The sequence below is a fragment of the Heterocephalus glaber genome, unplaced genomic scaffold (assembly GCF_053883595.1).
Source record: "Heterocephalus glaber isolate CG9 unplaced genomic scaffold, H.glaber_assembly_v1.0 deba00001687, whole genome shotgun sequence".
Taxonomy (NCBI): Eukaryota; Metazoa; Chordata; class Mammalia; order Rodentia; family Bathyergidae; genus Heterocephalus; species Heterocephalus glaber.
In genome coordinates, this window is record NW_028258412.1 from 23,587,940 (window position 1) to 23,606,044 (window position 18,105).

At 64.0% G+C, this 18,105-nt stretch overlaps 1 protein-coding gene and 1 long non-coding RNA gene across 24 annotated transcripts in view; one reads left to right on the forward strand and one right to left on the reverse strand.

Moving 5' to 3' along the window:
- The window catches only part of Ncor2 (nuclear receptor corepressor 2), a 125,190-nt gene that overhangs the window by 97,264 nt on the left and 9,821 nt on the right, over positions 1-18,105 (reverse strand). For 19 of the 23 annotated variants that reach the window (XM_087198246.1, XM_021257642.2, XM_021257640.2 and 16 more), the window contains one exon: positions 12,630-12,804. The exons of 2 other annotated variants lie outside the window; for them this stretch is intronic. The gene's annotated coding sequence lies outside the window, so the exon portion shown is untranslated. Of the gene's footprint in view, positions 1-4,329; positions 4,469-12,629; positions 12,805-18,105 lie in introns of those variants that run through there. 2 more of the 23 variants (XM_087198249.1, XM_087198247.1) reach the window with 2 other exon arrangements.
- On the forward strand, positions 1,271-7,197 carry LOC110348802 (uncharacterized). The gene is made up of 3 exons (XR_015446255.1): positions 1,271-3,437; positions 4,072-4,797; positions 6,337-7,197. It is a non-coding gene; the product is annotated as an uncharacterized LOC110348802 (long non-coding RNA).

Consider the following 18,105-nt stretch of genomic DNA (forward strand, 5'->3'; position numbering starts at 1 on the left):
GGGCAGACAGGACAGGGCGACCTCACCCACCGTGCCCGGACACAGGCCAGAGGGCAGGCCCCGTCCCCTGGCAGGAGCAGCTCTGCACACACAGAGTCCCTTAGACCCCGCAGTTGCTGTGCTGACAGAACCCGAGGGCCCCTCGGCCTCCACCACACCCATCAGCCACCGGGACCACCAAACATCCCTGTGGGCGACGGAGGTGCAGAGAGGCTGAGGGACTTGCTGGGGTCACACGGGGAGACCCCAACTTCCCACCAGGCTGGAGTCAGGCCTGGCTCACGGGAACCACGGGCCGCTGGGGATGAGCCCAGGTGCCCTCGCACCCCCCCAGTCGCCCAGCCAGCCTGGGGGATATGGGAGCCCGCAGCTCCGCCACCTCAGGGTGCATCTACACGCAGCGTGCTCCCCAAGGCCGCCAAGGGGCCCAGCATGGGGCGCTGACCCCACGCTGACTCTGCCCACCCAGCCCAGGGCTCCCATCTCCCCTAAGCCATCACTGCCCCAAGGAGCTGTGTGGCCTCTGCCAGGCCACTGACCTTCTCTGGGCCTCAGTTTCGCCGTCTGTGAAGAACACCTGGCAGAAGAAGACTGGGAAGAGAGGGAAGCCCTCCGCGGCAGCACTGGAGAGGGCAGCCCGAGCAACACGCCCTTGGGGAGGCCTGGCCCCGGGGCGGGGTCCGCAGGGGCCTGGGGGTCACCGGCTGTCCCCGGCCCTCAGCACCACCTGCGCCTCCCCAGCCGCTCCCCACCTCCAGAGCTCGGGGTCACAGCCTCATCTGCTTCCCAGGGCTGCCCTGAAAATGAGCACCAAGCAGTTGACTTCAAACAGCAGTTTATTCTCTGGGCTCCGGAGCCCGGAAGTGTGCCGTGGCGAAGGCCAGAGGGCAGGGCCGGCCCCTGCCAGGGCCTGGGTTCCTCCCGCCTCCCGCTCCCCTGGGCTGCAGCCAAGTCACTGTGTCCCTGTCTCTACCTGTCCCTCCCAGGGATGCAGGGCCCGCGGACCAGGAGGCTTCCTCCCACACCTCTGCGAAGGCGCTGTCTCCCAACGCCGCTGTGAGCCGGAACCACCATCCCGGGACATGCGCTCCTGTCTTCAGCTGCTCAGCCACCCACCGCCCAACCTGCACAGCACAGCACCTCCAGAGCGCGCTCCCCACCTGGCGCCACGCCCAGTCAGCTAGAGTGCCCAGGACGGGGATGGAGGCACAGCTGGCGGGGGCACCATGTGGTGCTGCAACGCACTTGCTCAGTGGCCCGGACTATCCGGTAGCTGCCGGGCAATGGCCTCCTCCGGGTGACAAGAAGTCAGGGTTCTCACGCCCACGCCTCCCGGGAGAGGCCCGGCTGCCATGACTCACCCACTTCACAGGCCCAGAAGGGGCTGGAAGCAGAGTGGGGAGGGGACCAGCACCCCACAGGGCCAGGGCCCGGCTCGGGCTCGGTGAGTGCGTGCGGGTCCGGCTGACCGAGAGGCCACACTGGGCCCTGGGCCCTGCCCCGCCGTCGCCACCTCTCCACTTCCTGCCAGCCCCACAGCTGCCCGCCAGGCAGGGCACAAGGGCCCATTATGACGTCACGGTGAGAACCAGCAAAGGGCTCACTGTCATGCAGACGGCTGCGTCCCCAGCAAGCACCCATGCGGCCTACCCTGTGCCTGCCTAGCAGAAGGGGCAGCTGCACTTGGGGCGTAGCACACAGCACGCTGCCAGCACCACCAGCACCAGGGCACAGCGTCCTGGTGGAGCGGTGGTGTCCAGGGCCTGGCTTCCAGGGCTCCCGGTGCTAAAACAGCCATCAGGGACGGAAGCCAGATCCGTGGGGGTGACAGGCTCAGGGCTCCGTCCTCGCGCTGGGACTCCAGGCCCTGGCTAGGAGGATGCAGGAGCCACAACTGGGCAGGGAGCCCCCGCCTGCACACAGTCTGCCCGTGGCACACACCTGCTGTGTAGATGCCACCAGACCAGGTGCTTGGGACTCAAACACAGGACAGGAAGCAGACAGAGGGGGCAATCAGCAGCTGAGGTCTCTGCGTCTAGACCAGGGGCAGTGACACGGCCTCTCCCAGGAAGCAGCATTTGGGGAGAGGCCTATGTTGGGGTTGGGCAGGCCAAGAGGAGGACAGCAAGTGCAAGGGTCCTGAGGCAGGGCACGGTGTGTCCAGGAAGCAGGAGCCACGTGAGGCCTGACTGCCCGCTCCACACCCTCCAGGTTCTGCCCAGCGAGGCCCAGACCCGAGGCACATGCCACAAGCCTCCCTCTGTGCACATCTCGATGCAAACTCCCTCACAACCTCGCACGGGACTCCCACCAGCCCACGTGAGGGGAACGGGAGGGGTGTGAGCCTAGCCAGGCCCAAGCCCAGCGAGTGCACAGGCAGTGCAGAGAGGACAGGACCGCGGCCAGAGAGGACAACGCGACTGCCCAGGCCTCGGCCCAGCTTCCCCTTGGGCCAAGTGGGGCACACGGTGCCCTCCCTTGGAGGCAGACATGGCTGGGCCCTGCAGCCAGGGCTCTGCTTTTAAAACCTTTCATTTGGAGATAACTGGATCTTAGCAGCTGTAAGAAAGAACACAGTGACACCCTGAGGTCCCTCTCACCATCCGCCCAGGGTCCCACAGGACGACGTCCTCGATACCCAGAGTCCAGTACCAGGGTCAGGTCCGGGGAAGGGACGTCCCAGCACCAGCCCTGCTCAGACCTGGCGCACTCGAGTGTGTGCTCGAACCTCGTGTGCAGACCCTGGTGACCAAAAGCTCCCCATGCCCACCTGTGCTCCGTGTCCTCCCCAGCAGGCAGGGAAATGGAGTCACCAAGGCCCTCGGGGCGGCAGGGGCAGCACACGGCTCCTCCCACCCAGGGACAGCCGGGCTGAGGGGGCAGAGAGGGGCTGGGCTCGGGGCCACTTCAGAGCTGTCCCAGGACAGGCAGGCGGCAGACAGCTGGCAGGGTGGCAGGGACACCGGGAACCCCGCTGGCCCCGCTGGCCGGAGAGAAGGCCCCGGGCCAGCCACCAACAGCATCCGGTGTCCTTACGAGCCCAGGACGGCTGCCCCCAAGGCCACGCCAGGCACTTAGGGGGGCACCTGGCCCAGGAGCTAGCAGAGCAGGCCTCGGGCAGCACCGGGGACAAGCCCCGGTCCAGGTTTCTCCTCTCAAGCTGGGAGTTCTCCGCAGGGCGAAGACAGGGATGGAGGCCAAGCCAGACCTCAGCTCCAAACCCGACCCAGGGTCTCACCTGGGCACCCAGGCCGGTGCTCCTCCTGGTCCCAGAGCCACACCTGCAGGCTGAACGCCACTGAAGCAACGAGGACGTGCCGGCCACACCACAGGCCTGACCACACAGTCCCACGAACACACCACTGCAGGTCAGGTGGTGTGCATCGAAGAAACCCCGGCCCCTGCCAGCACTGACGGCGCCTGCCCGGGCACCCCAGGTTGGTCTCATTAGCTCCCTAAGCCACACAACTGATGGGGTGGGGACCACAGCACATCCATTTGCCAGACTGGGAAAACTGAGGCTGAAACAGAGTCACTCGCCCAGCCAGGCCCACCCCAACCTACACCTCCTTCTCCGTCAGCTACCCCTGTCCTGTGTGCCCTCACCTCCGCCCACTTCACAGACAGGGGAGCCTTGAGGCAGGCGAGGCAACACTCAGAGAAGGGAGAAGCGGGGCTCACAGGGCCTGCCCCCGTCTGGGCGATCTGGGCGACCCCGCAGGTCCCCTACTGCCCCGCCTGCCGGGCGCACCCAGGCCTCAGGACAAGTCCCTCCCTCGTTCCACGCCAACTGAGGGCTCCTTGTGAGCTCCAGGAGCCCCGCCAACTTTCCAGTGCTTCTCGCGCTCCCCACTGCCAAAGCCCCAGGCAAGCCTGGGCCGGTGGCACTGATTTCAAACCAGACATGGGCACCAAGCCAGGCGGCACCTCGGTGGGGCGCTGGGCGCTGGGCTGGGTCACAGCACTGCACCTGGCTCCCAGGCACAACCCACTGGGGCTGGCCTGGCCCGGGGATACGCGTGAGAGTCGCGCACGCGGCAGCTCCTCACCACCACCCCTGCACTCCTTCAGGGCTCCAGCAACTTTGTCTGACAAGATGGCCCAGCCATTGTCCCGCCCGCCTGGGGTGGCCCCTCGGGCACCCTGCCCAGGGACCTCCACGTCCTCCGCTGGCCGACCCATGTCCACCACGCCTGGGACAGGATGGGGCTCCGAGCAGGGGATCGCAACAGCCCCCGCGGAGTGAGCCTGCCCACATCCCGCAACCCATGATCCCCAGCCGGGGGCTGCCTCCCCCTGCCCACCACGCAGCCTGGGAACTTCACTTACCCAGCACACGCGCGGCCTTCGGTGGCCTCGGCCAGACAACTTGAAGGAACTCTGCACACAAAGGGAGGAGGGCACTCAGGGCAGCCGGCACCCGGGGCCCAGCCCGATGGCCTGGGAGACGGCCCCCGCGCCCCACGCCTGGCCCATCCTGCCTGGGCCAGCGCAGCGCTGAACAGCACACACGGAGGCCGCTCCCTTCCCGCGAGACTTGGGCTCCAGCTCGGGAGGCACAGCAGGAGCGGCGGCCAGGCCAGTCCCCCCAGCTTCCGGCCCGGCGGCCCCCGAAAGCAGGCCGAGGCCCGGAAGGGACAACGTGCAGGGCTGGTGGAGCCCACCGCGGGCCTCACCACCCAGACGCGGCCTCAGCGGTGCTGCTCCTGCACTCCGGGCCTGTAAACAGGGAATTACATAAGTCCACCCCTCTTGTTTGGGAGCCAAAAGTACGAGCTTTCTCTCCCAGCCCTGGCAGTAAGTAATAATTCCTCATCGCCATGGTAACCCTGGCAGGCTTCCAGCCGACTCCGCTGAACACTGCGAGGCCTTTTTATAGCTCGGCTAGCAAACCTCTGCACTCCCTGCTCGCGGGCAGGGGACGCCGCCGGCCCCGGTGTCCCCTCTTTTAACCATTTCCTCCCAGCCTGACGGGCCCTGGCTGCTGGCGCCCCAGAGAGCCCCGAGGGTCAGGTGGCTGGAGTGGGGGACTCCTGTCCTCATGTTCATCTCAGGGACAGAAAATAGGGCCTGGCTTCTGCACCAGGGTCATCTGGGTAAGAGGCCTGGGACAAAAGGCAGAGCCAGCCGGACACAGACACACACACACCGGCTGCCAAGATGGTGTGGCAGTCAGCCAGCAGCCCGGACGGTGACTGCCACCCATGCGTGACTTGGGCCAAGCCTGAGCGCCTCCGGGTGTCACCTGCGCCTGTGTGAGGGGCAGCCGCTCTCGGGGCTCAGATGCCAGGAACGGGCCAGGGAGGCTGCTGGGCACCAGGGAGTGCAGTGGGCAGGACGTGCCCAAGTTCCGTCCCTGGCCGGACACCCAGCAGCCCGGCCCGGCAGTGTTCTGTGTGAGGCCACGGAGTCCCCAGGGCGCAGGTGCTGGGGCAGCACCGACGCTCGGACTGACAGCCGGGAGACTAAAATCCAGGCACAGGGGGCAGGGCACATGGCCAGGGCAGGACGCTGGTTCCACACACAGACCCATGTAGCCCTGCCTGAAGGCTGGCCCTGACCAGAGGATCCTCCTTGACCCGACCGGAGCCGGCTCAGTCTGGATGTCACGCAGTGTCACTCTGCAGTCACCTGCTGCCGCTTCCTGTGTCTTCCTCAGACACTAAGCAGCACAATGTTTGTTGAGTGACTTAATGACAATGATAAATCATCAAAAACCAGAAGCAGCCACAGGCAGTGCCTTCCAGACAAAGCCCATGGCCCAAACAGAGCCTGGGTTCAGGACAAGTCAGCATGTGGGTAACTGTTCAGCAGGAGCATTCCTCAGCCCTGACTGACAAGTATGGACAGGCTATGCCAGGCCTGCCTGCTGAGCAACAGGCGCCCTGTGGCGGGGGGACCACAGAGGCCTGGTGGCTGGGCACAGCAGGTTCGACGGGACTCGCCGCCAGGCTCAGTGCACAAATTCTAATCCCAGCACTCTGGGAGGCTGAGGAAGGAGATCGATCACATGCTGGACCCTGCCTTTTGGGTAACTTAGTGACTTTGTAAGATTCTGTCTCAAAACAAACAGAAAGTATAAAAATGCGCTGGGGATGCAGCTCAGTGCAAAGGACCGGGTTTCAATCCTGGGTAACACACAAAACAATAACCAGAAAGGAGACTTGGGGCAAGTGGCCCCACTGCAGGGCGTCACTGTGTCGCTGCCTCCCGCCCTCGGACCACACAAACCCCGATGTGGGGCGTGGATGCTGAGGATCAGAGCGGGAGCCACAGCAGTGGGCAGCCCCGTTCAGGCCGGGCCCAGGGGGACGAACTGCCTCACTTTCTCCCCAGGCGCTGCTTCCGGCCGGGGAGCCTGCAGCAGGAGACCTGAGAGAAAAACCACCTCAAGTTTCACAGATGCAAATCCACACAATGGAGCATGATTCTGCCACAGAAAGGATGGACCCTGGTACTGCATACTTAGAATCTCAGCCCTCTGGGAGGCTGAGGCAGGAGGACTGAAAGTTCGAGCCCCACTTGAGCAACTTAGCTTAGTGAGACTCTGACTCAAAATAAAAAATAAAGGGGGACAGAGGGACACCGGGGATGTAGCTCAGTGCAAAGGCCTTGGGGTGAATGCCCAGTAACCCATTCCCACAAAGGAATTTGGCCCTGACCCAGGACATGGGAGGGCAGACCCCGGAAAGATAATGCTGCGTAGGAGAGGCCAGATGAAAAAGCACACCCTGTGTGACCCACAATCCCACTCATGTGCGTAGAAACTTGGGGACAGCGGGCTGACTGGAGCCTGCCAGGGCCTGGGACGGGTGACAGGAGAGACCCTCGCTAGCCCGGGCTTCCTTCAGGGTGGAGAAAGTGCTGGAAGCTCGGGGCTCGACATTACGAACACACAGAAAACTGGGGAGCCACTTGCTGATGGATGGTTCACTTCATATCAATGAGCCCCACCTCCATCAACAGCAGAAGGACCTCAGCCCCCACAGCGGGCTCCCAGCCTCGGGGAGCAGCGCCCTCTCGGCCGGGCAAGCTCCGGCTCTGGCCAGGGGCAGCCGCACACTGAGCCCGGGCACGGGCCTGGGCGCTGGGCAGACAGCAGTCGTGAAGACTTCGAAACCTTGCAGATGAAAATAAAATTCCCAACTGTGCCGGTTTCTGGTGGCTTTGGTAACAAATCACCCCTGAGGGGGGCCAGCAACCACACACCTCTCCGGGTCCAGGCCGGACCCCCACCCTGGTGCCCATGGCCAGGCCCTGCAGACGGCGGCCTCCAGCCTGGGCCTCTGTCTCTACACAGCCGCCCTGGGCACCCTCGCTTCCCTCTGACGGGCACCTGGCATCAGACTGGGCCCAGTGCTATCCAGGACAAGCTCCCTGGATGACACTGGCCGAGGCCCTTCGTCCAAGCAAGGCCTCCCCTCAGTTTCCAAGGGGGCTCGCTTTGGGGTCCATGACTCCATCCACCGCCCCCTCAGGACTGCACTGGGTGCCGCTGGAGCTGGCAAGGTCTGTCATATGTCGCGTCTTCGTCATGAAGCCCACCCCACCCTGGCAGCTGTGTGAGGGCAGCCGGCAGAGCCATCTGCTCATGCAGTGCCCACTTCTAACCACAGTGCCCTCGGCTGCAAGCAACTGCAGGGGGCGAGTGGCTGCTGGCTCTGGGGACCCGGCTGTGCCGACAGAAGGTCACAACATGCCGGCCAGTCACCAGTGTTTTCTGCATGCTAGGCACCAGGTTAACAAGGGCTCCCTGCACCACTGCAATCCCACAAGGTGCTGTTATCCCCACTACTCAGACAGGGCAACTGAGGCACAAAGCCATGAAGTCCTTGCCCAAGGGCATGCAGCTAGGAAATGTGGCACCCAAATCCCTAATCACTAGGCTTCCCGGCCTCAAGACAGTGCCAACGTGGCCCTGACTTCCGGAAATGGCATCTGCAGAGACGGCAGATGTGACTCCCCAAGACTCGGGACCTTCCGGAACATTCCAGGACATTCTGCTCCCCTGGCAAAATACTCCAAGATAAAAATCACAGCGGCGGGGCCGGGGATTTAGCTCAGTGGTTCTGGCACCTGCCTCGCAAGCGCAAGGTCCCGAGTTCGATCCTTGGTACAAAAAAAAAAAAGTCACAGCGGAGAACCGAGGCCACAGGGCGGGGATGGGGGCCCAGTGGGGCCAGCAGGGAAGCACATCTCATCCTGCAATGTTTTTATAAAAATTGCATTTCTTATAAAATCTACACTCCCAGCTGTTCTCTCTCCCTCCAGATACCACCCTTCTCACACCGGGGTCGGCATGGAGCACACTCCCTGCGCCTGACACCTGTGAGCTTAGCACCAACCACGAACAAGAGGGAAACGTGAGTCACGGGACTTGAGCTTGACCTCTGCCGTAGACATGCAAGAGGGCCAGGGGCTGCAGGCAGTCTCAGACCAGGGCCTGCTCCGGCCTGCAGCACTCTTGGAACCCAACAGCCACAGGGCCTTTGCACCTGCTGGCCCGTGTGGCCCACAAGCAAGGGTTGCTTCCACAGGGACACCAGGCCTCTCAGCCTGAAGCAGCCGCTGCATGCCTGAGGCCAGTGCAGCTCTACAGAGATCCGGGCTGCTGCAGCAGGGGCTGTGCGCCTACACGGCTCAGAGGGGCTGCAGTGGCACCTGCACAGCACCACAATCCGTAGGCTTCCTGGTTCAATGCCCTCTGTGTGACCCTGGGCAACTCACCTAACCTCTCTGTGGTTAGAGGTTAGCTGAGGAGATCAGAACAGCGCTGCCCAGGGTCCTCCACAGGAGCCGTCACAGTGTGACGCACGGAGCACGCGGCCGGCTGAGTGTGAAGGCAACACAGGAAGCAGCAGTCACCATGGACGCTAACACGGTGACAGGGGCACAGTCGTGCACGGGCCAAGCCATTGAGGGCGGGCGCAGCATTTCCATGCTCAACACAGCACTTGAGAACCTTCCGCACACCGGCCCCTCCAGGAAGGTGCAGCGCCACGCACGGGTGTCCCCTCCTCCAGGCAGCCCGGGACTGCTCCCCCCAGGTCTGGGGTACACCTGCTCCCCAGGGCGAGCCCGCCCAAACCCAGGCACCCTCGGCCACTGCAGGGCCGCCAGGAAGGAGAGGGACCCAGCCCAGGCCAGGGAGGAAGGGGCGTGGAGCCTGCACGGAAGCACACAGCCCGCAGCTGGGGTAGGCCCTGACCCTCCAGCACTGCAGCACTGATACCCACAACGCCCACGCCCACAGGCCGCAACCCAGCGGCTGAGGCAGGAGGGCCCAGGCTGTGACCGCTTTCTCTGTGCTGTGCCCTCTGTGAGGACAGCATCACCCACACTCACAGGCTCTGCAGCATGTAAAGCTCAGCGCGCTTGCTGCTGTGAGTGGCCGCTGTTATTTCTGCAGTCGTCTGCAACTTCTGGTTGGAGGAGGCTGATAAATCCACCCAGCATAGTGAAGGCTGCCCCGTCGCTGGGGCCCTGGCTGAGTACAGCCATCAGGGACCCGGTCCAGGCCAGTCCTCCAGCAGCACCACTGCCCCAGCGCTGGGAGCAGGGACTGGACATCGGGAAACACTTGTTGGAGCTGAGGGTTAAAAACAAGCCCATCCATAATTACGAATCGGATGTGATTAGGCACCCCACTAACTCCATTACTTATTTATTTACGGGATTGCTTATTTAATTTATGGGCCTCCTTCCCTGAAAAGTCATCTTAGCTGACACCCCTCTGGCAAGGGAAAAAGGAGAGGGAGGGGATGAGTGGGGGGAAAGGGGGGCAGGGAGGGAGGGGGAGGGGCAGGGAGCTGGAGGGCTCCCTAGCTGGCCCAGAGCGAAACCTAAAGGCAAAGCCACAGCCCTTCCCAAGGCAGCCAGTGGCAGCGCCACAGTGCCACAGAGGAGCCACGGAGAGGCTAACGGGACACACGGTGCCACGTGCCCGCAGGGACAGGAGCGAGTCCCCAGCCCCACACATGGGGACAGAAAGCAGATGCCGCCCCAGCACGCACACCTGGACACCTTCCCAGACACACAAACAAAGCGACGAAGCGACCTCCAGTCCTCTGCACACAGCAGGGGGGCAAGCGCTCCCCACACGGGAAGGAGGAGCCCTGCCGGGGCGCACAGTGAAGGGCGGGACACTGTGCAGGGGACAGTTTATTAGGACACTGTGGACGGTGACTGCTGGAAGGGAGAGGGTTGGCTGCCCACGGACGGGGACCTTCGGGGGGGCTCCATGCAGAGTCAGGGTGGGTGTGCCAATGTCACATTCGGCCCAGCTCTCAGGAAGGAGACCTTATTTGGCGCATGCTGCCATTGGCTCGCTGCATCTCAAACATATTTTCTTAATTTTTTTTTTTTTTTGGTACCAGGGATCAAACTCAGGTCCTTGCGCTTGCAAGGCAGGCAGCGGAACCACTGAGCTAAATCCCTGGCCTCACACATGTTTTCTAAGCTAATAGAAGGAGCCGTAGTCTCCCCAATCCTGGTGCCCAGGGACAGTGTCCCACCTGCCAGTCACACCTCCTGACCCCTTAACTCTCCCTCAAGTTTCCCCAAAAGCAACTCACTGGGGCCAGCCGTGGTAGCGCCTGCCTGTAATCCCAGCACTGAGGCAGGACTACCACCGAGTTGGAGCCCAACCTGGACTATGCAGTGAGACCGTATCTCGAAAACCCAAAATTAACTGGATCAATAAATACAGGCCCTGACTTCGGAGCACTGCACAAGACAGGTGTGGGCCAAATCTCAGATGAGGCAGCCATGCCAGGTCACCAGGGAAGATGGCCCGGCCCCGCTGCCTCGTGGGAAAGCGCCAGCTGCAGGCACAGGCAGGCAGCAGGGACGACATCACTGCTCATGCAGTGGCGGACGACTGCCTGAGGCCAGCGTGGACGGGACCAGCCAGGACCCTCCTGGGCGGACACGCTGACTCGGGCTGCTCGCTGTCCAGGACGTTTGACTGTTGCCTCCTATCCAGGGCAGGACCGGGCTCCTAGATTCTGCCCAAGGATGCCTCCTCAGGGAGACAAACAGAGACCCTCGGGGAGGAGCGAGGCCTCCTGGAGGCCACACTGTCACCAGTGAAGGTCAGACCCGAGCCCAGGGACCAGCGGCCAGCAGAAGCAGTGGGCACAGGAGGGCAAGGACCAGGTGGAAGGGGAGTGGCACGCCGCCTCCTGGGGCTGTCCAGGGCGGCCCTGCCACCCCGAGTAATGGGCTGGGCTGCGGCTAGGAGCTTCGCAGGAAAAGCGTCCCCTGGGCCCGATTAGCAGGGCAGCCACGGGCAGACGCGCTCACTGGGCTGTCAGCCTGCACCATAACAGGCACCATTAATTGCTGTCATCTGAGGTGGCCCTGAGGGAGGAGCAGGAGGGAGGGAGGACAGCTTCTGGAGCTGGGAAGGAGACGGGGGGGGGGGGGGGGGGGGGGGGGGCAGGGCTGAAGCCAGACCCGCTGCCCAAGGGGACAGAGCACAGCCTACTCTGCGGCCACGCAGTCCCTCTGCCCCTCCGTCCAAGGCCGGCCACCCCACGGCCCCTCATGGCCTCTGTGGGACCTGCACCAGCATCCCGGGGGTGAGTGCCCAGCCCACTGCCCCAGGGACAGCACCTGGCTCCCCCAGGCCTGGGCGTCTTGTCTGCAGGGCGGGATGGTGACTTCCAGGTGGCTGTAGGGAGAACTGCAATGGCAGTGTGCAGGGGCAGTGGCCCGGTGGCATCTCCACGGCCAGCGTGGGCCCCTTCAGCCCCTCTGGCTCCCGGCACCACCTGCTCCACTCCTCCCGGCCTCTGTACCCTCAGCTGAGGCCCCCACAGGTCCCGAGTGAGGGGGCTCAGGAGGCTCCAGGGAGCGGCTGGGCCCTGGGGGGCAGGACAGTCCCCACCCCTCCTGTGTGTCTGCCCCTCCGCCCCAGACTTGATGGATCACCCGCCGCCGGCAGAGGCTAAGTGCTTGCAGACAAAAAGCCCTTTTATCGTCCCGGGTGGGCGCTGGCCTGACGGGCAGATAACTCAGGCAGGAGGAAGGCTCCCCATTAGGCGCCACGCAGATTGATGGCGAGTGAGACGCAGAGAGGAAGGGGGAGGAGGAAGAGGAGGGAGGGGAGGAAATGGAAGAGGAGGGAGATGCCCAGCAAGGCTGCCTGTCTCCCACTTGAGAGATCCTGGGCCTCCAGTCCAAGTGCTAGGCGGGCAACATGGCAGGCAGTGCCACCCGGGCCCCCAACCCAAGGTACCAGCCGCCATCCTGCCGAGGCCAGGTCTCAGGAAACCAGCCTGCAGGGCTGATCTCCAGCCTGCCTCTGGGGACCCCTGCCCAGGTGACTCGCCTGTCCTGCAAACCAGGACTGGCTCCGGGCACCCCAGGGGCTTTGCACAGGCTGCACCTGCGCCGAGACATCTCCCTGGGGTATCTGCCTGTGCCCTCTGTCCCCTCCCTCGGGCCTGTTCCCCCAACCCCACCACCTGCACCCCCACCCGCTGCCAGTCTCTCATCCAGAATGGGGCACCCTGTGGATGCTTCAGCAACAACCACCCAGTGAATGCAGAACAAAACCTCCCGACAGTGGCCGGGCACCGAATACCCCTCCCCGGGAGGCCACCCGGGCAGCAGCTACCCCTTACCCGGGGTAGGCTCGAGGCCCCACAGCACCCGCACACATCTCCAGGCAGAACTCGGCTCCCCAGGGACTGCAGACCTGCTTCCCACCAGGAGGCCAGGCACCGCACCCCAGGGCACCGACAGGGATGAGACCTCCAGACTGCACCACAGGAAGCCGTGTCCTCAGGGACCCGAGACCTGCAGCAGAAAACAGGGGTCCTGTCAGCACACATGCAGCTTCCGCCCCAGGGGCTGGCAGGGCCGGTCACAGGCCACCATCCACGGCCACAGGACCACCACACACCAGGCCAAGGTGACCCCATGCAGGCCACTGCCATCAGCGGAAGAGGCCAGCGACTCAGCCCCGGGCTTCACAGCTGGGGGTGAGCAAGCGTGGCCAGTGCAGTGCCTCGAAGCCCCCAACCGCAAGCTCACCTCTCCCTTACCTCCGGGGCCCAGGTGAGCAGCGAGTCACCCTACACACCCGAGAACTCCTGAGTCCCCACACAAGGCCAAAAGCATGTGGTTCCACCCTGCACCCCGCACACAGGGACAGCTTCAGACAGGTAAGGGCCAGGTGCCCCAAAGGAAGCGGAGCGGGAGCTGCACATATGACGGACACTCCACAAAACAGGGCGGATGCGTGGCCCACAGTGCAGGGAAAGATGTCAGTCAGCAGAACAGTGCCAGTGAAACCACAAGACCAAGCTGAGCATGGAGGTACAGGCTGCTCAGGAGACTGAGGCAAGAGGATCTCCGGTTCCAGGCTAGCCTGGGCAACCTAACAAGATCCTATCTCAAAAATAAAACAAAACAAAAAAACAAACAAATGGGCTTTCCAGGTGACCTCAGGGTGTCTCCTCCCTCACATTCCCTGGCCTGGCCGTTTGTGTGTGTGTGTGTGTGTGTGTGTGTGTGTGTGTGTGTGTGTGTGTGTACACTCTTTATTGTGCAACCTTCTACAGGAAAAAGAATTATCAAAAAATGGGGCAGAGCACTGACCAGCGAGTCCAAAGACCCAGCTTCGATGCTGGGCAGCTGCCTCGGAGCTCCATGCTCCCACCCAGAGAAGGGGCAGGGTCCCCCAGGCCGCTCCAGGACCCACCCGCGCCAGCATTTCAGTCCCAAGCAGCCTGGAAAGCAGCCCTCTGTCCACCTGGCGCTGGGCCGCAGGCTGGGGAGGCTGCGGTGGAGCGCAGGGTCTGGAGCCCATTCCCCAGGTCCAATCTACCTCCGCTCCTTCCCAGCTGTACAAGCGGGAATCAGTAGCTTCACCCCAAGCTTCAGTTTCCTCCGATTTTTTTTTTTGCAGCACCAGGAATCAAACTCAGGACCTTGTGCTTGCCAGGCAGGTGCAGTGCCACTGAGCTACATCCCCCGCCCCACTCTGGCACTAGCCCCAGGACACCATGACACAGAGGTGCTCTGGGCCAGAGTGCACACGCCAGCCAGCCCTCCTGCCCCGCCAGCAGCCTTGGATAGGCAGCTGCAGGCAGCTCCCAGGGGAACCACCAGGCTCATCTTTCCCGTCCTGTTTTCTCTTTCAAGCTTTTTCCCTTCCCTGCCATGCCCCCAGGCATGGCACTGCTCCTGCCATCTGCAGCAGCTCAGAGACGGCCCCTGTGGGCAGGAGGGCCGGGCACAGCTCCCGGAAGCCTCGGCGGCCAGCCAGCCACCTGCAGGACAGCGTCACAGGCTGGGGAGCCAGGCCCGCTCCCCCGGCCTCCACCCCAGTCCAGACACAGCGTGGGGTCAGCAGGGGTGTTCGGGTAGCACAGGGCACCCCTAAGCGACAGGTAAACCCGGCTGGGACCTCCCAGGAGAGGCCACTCCCCAGCTGGCTGAACAGAGCACAGGCGGGGAGGGACGGGGCAGAGGGGCCAGGCCCTGCTGGAACTGGGGAGCAGCCCAGGCTGAGCCCACACCGGGCCTGGGGTCAGGGTTTCCCTCTCAGAGCTGTGAGTGGGGGCTGGTGAGGGACAAGGACGAATCGGGCTGCCCACGACTGCTCACCCCCCACTCAGTGCACACAGCTGCGGTCCCTCCCTCCTGCAGGACCCGCCCCACTCGGCCCACAGCAGGCAGAGGAAGTTCTGCTGGGCTCCCAGCCCCACGGCCAGGACAGGGATGCAGGGAGCAGTGGGAGCGTGGGGACCTCCCCATGGCACCACACTCCCAGCCCCACCCGCACCCAGCCCCACTCTGTCCCTCATGTCCCACCTCCTTCCGCCCCTAGGTCTGCGCAGGCCGCCCGCTCCTCCCCCAGGAGGCCCCTGCAATCACTGCCCAGGGCTGGACAGGCTGAGCCCTGGGCATCACGCGGTGGGGGGGTCCTCCCGCCGCCCAGGCCCAGCAAGGGCCCCCGGGAACATCTGTCCAGGCCAGGCCAGGGAGCCTCCTGTCCCCTTCATGAGGGAGCCGGCAGCAGAGAGCCAGAGGGAGGGACACTGCCCACAGCCCTTCCACTCCGCAGCCACCTCGGTGTTTTATTTTCCTTCTCAAGTGACAGCCGAGGCGCCCGCCCTCGCCTCTCCTGGAGGATGCAGAGCAGCCTCCCGGAGTCTGCCACGGTCTCCCGGGCCACAGCCTGCAGCAGCCACTGCTAAGCACCAAGAGGACGGCGGGACAGGGGACATAAAGCATCTCCTCCAGCCTGCCCACTGCTGAATCGGGGCCGGGGCAGCAGGTGTGACGGACCGGCTGGGACGCCACAGTAAGGGAACAGGGCCGTGCTGTCACCCATGGGCTCCAGGTCAGGGGACCGGGGAGCAGATGAGCAGCCCTGGCTCCAAGACCACGCTCCAGAACCAACAGGAACCCAGTGACCAAGGTGACTGTGAGCCTCCTGCAGCCTCCTAGCCCAGGCCCAGTGCTGTCCTCCCAGATGGCGGGTGGGCGCCAGCCTGACCCACTTCAGGGACAGATAACCCAGGGCCCCAGGCTGCAACTGCCAGGAAGACTCAAGGAGACAGAGCCCAGCCTGACCCCGTTCTCGGTCTGTCCCCAGCATGGGCGTCACCCGGCAGCGGCAGCAGAAGGAGCAATCGGAGGCCAGGAGGAGCCCATGGACCACGCCCGAGGGCACCGGCCCACCACAGCAGTTCAGCCCCAGGCCAGGCTCACACAGCTCAGGGCGGGGACACAGGCCAGGCGGCCAGGGGTTCACTGTGCCGGGCACCACTCAGCCCCCTGGACTCGTTAACTCAAAGGGACCTCAAGACGCGCTACGACGCCCCAGATCTCAGATGATGGTGCCACAAGGCCGGGTGCCACACTGCCTGGCGCCTCAGGGAGGGGTGGAGGGGCCCAGGGAACGCCGATGGGGGAGCTTCCACACAGGTCTCACCCACAAAGGCTCCTTCGGTTTCACCCCCGAGGTGTGCAGAGCGAGTGCCCCAAACCACTGCTCAGCTCGCCTGGAGGCCATCCAGGAGCCCCAGGGCTCCCCAGGGCCCCACAGCCTGGGCCCAGCCCCCACCCAGGAGCCAGGGCTCAGCAGGCAGAGGCCAGGGACAGGGCTGGGGCCGCCATCGATCGCCAGAAGCAATTAATTGCCTGGGTCAGGAGACGGTGAAAGAAGCTTGTCACCCCGGGCCGGGATACTGCAGAGTGCAGCCGCCCGCGTCAGGAGGACTTGGGGAGCTGGGGCCTTGCTCTGGTCCCCACCCCCAGCCTCGCTGGGCCCGCCGCAGTGCCACCACAGAGTCCCCTGCACTGCAGCCCCGACCCACTGAGGCTGAGGACTGCCTAGCGTGCAGGAGGGGATGCCAGCCCGGCCCGGCCCCGCCTGGGGGCCACCACAGCCCCACCGGTCTGCCCGAGCTCTGCATGCAGCTCTCGGCTTCCCCTAGGCCAGGAAGCAAGGCCGGGCGGAGACAGGGCGTGACCGGGCCAGTACCATCCCTCCTCCTCCTTCCTCTGCCTCTGTCCCCGCCTGTGAGAGGTGGGCCAAGGCCAGCACACAGTGCACACCTGCCCGAGACTCAGCTGCACCTCACGGGGACCCCCAAACCCTCCCCAGGGCTGCCCCACTCAGGTGCCTGTCAGTGCCCCCAGCACCTCAGACAGCAGGACCAGGACCCAAGCAAGGGCCGGAGGACACAGTGACTGATGACCAGGGGCAGCAGAGCACAGCCCACCACCTCTGCAGCAGGACAGGCCAGCGGTATGGGTTTCGGTGGCCACCATGTGCCACCAAGCTTCCAGGGTAGTTGCCCTGGAGACTGGAAGTGCCAGGCACAAGTCAGGACCCTGAGACCCTGATGGATGGGGCTTGGACGGGCCCAGGGCAAGGCCTCCCCAAGTCCCCACTGCGTCTCTCCAGCCCTCCAGGCCAGCACCGGGCTGTGAGAGATGCCAACCCTGCCTCCACCTCCTCCCGCCACAGGCAGGGAAACCAAGGCAAGCTCGGATGCTGAGGGCGGTGGGGCTCCTGGTGCCATGGGAGGGGGAGGTCCCCAAGACACACCACCCGTGTAGCCAGGGGCTGCTGGGCGCCGGGCAGCACTGAGTAGGCCAGCACTGAGTAGCCCCCCCCCCCCACCTCTCTGAGCCCCGGGGCTGGACCACAAGCCAGGGAGAGGACTGGGCTTGGTCACGAGACTGTTGAGAATCACACACTAACTCAGCATGTGGCCTGCCGTGGAGGCATTCACCTATAATCCCAGCTACTTGAGAGGCTGAGGCAGGAAGATCTCAAGTTCAAGGCCAGTTTAGGCAACTCAGAAAGACCCTGTCTCAAAGAGGGCTGGGCAGTGCAAGGCCAGGGCAGGAGCAGCCAGCAGGCAGCCAGGGCGAAAATCCCACTGCTCCCTGCTGGGGCCTGGCAGCTTTTATCTCCTCGGAGATAGGCCACCTCTCAGGTTTACACACGGATCAAATGATCCCACTTAATCCCCTCAGGGACTCCCTGAGCCGACCCTCAGAAACAGGGGGCCCCACACCCCAGGACAGGGACGGAGGTGCCCACACCCCAGGCCACCCAGGAGCTACTATGGACGCTACTCTCCAGACAGGGAAACTGAGGCAGAAAGGAGCCTTCCATCTCCCCCATGCCCGGATGCCAAAGAAGGGAGTGGGCAGAGGTCCTCTGGCTGAGTACACAGTAGGTGCCTAATGAATGCAGCTGGATGAATGGGACCCAGCCGGAGCCTCCTGGGGGAGGGACAGCAGCGCACCTTTCCACTGCTGGCTTTGGCTGCTAACTTTCCGAGAACACATTTGCTCTGCTTCTCAAAACCAAGTCTTGGGGCCGGGGATTTAGCTCAATGGTTTCGCCACCTGCAGCGCAGGCGCAAGCGCCTGAGTTTGATCCCCAGGACCAAAAAAAAAGTCTCTTTTTGTCAGGCAGCTGCCAAACCCGACACCGGACCTGGCCCCAGAGGCTCCCACGGGCAACAAGGACTTGAGGGGACCCTGCCTGGGGGCAAGGGCTGTGCCATCCCCAGGGTGCTCGAGAGAGGCCCCGGCAGGCTCTGCCCACCACAAACCCCAAAGCCA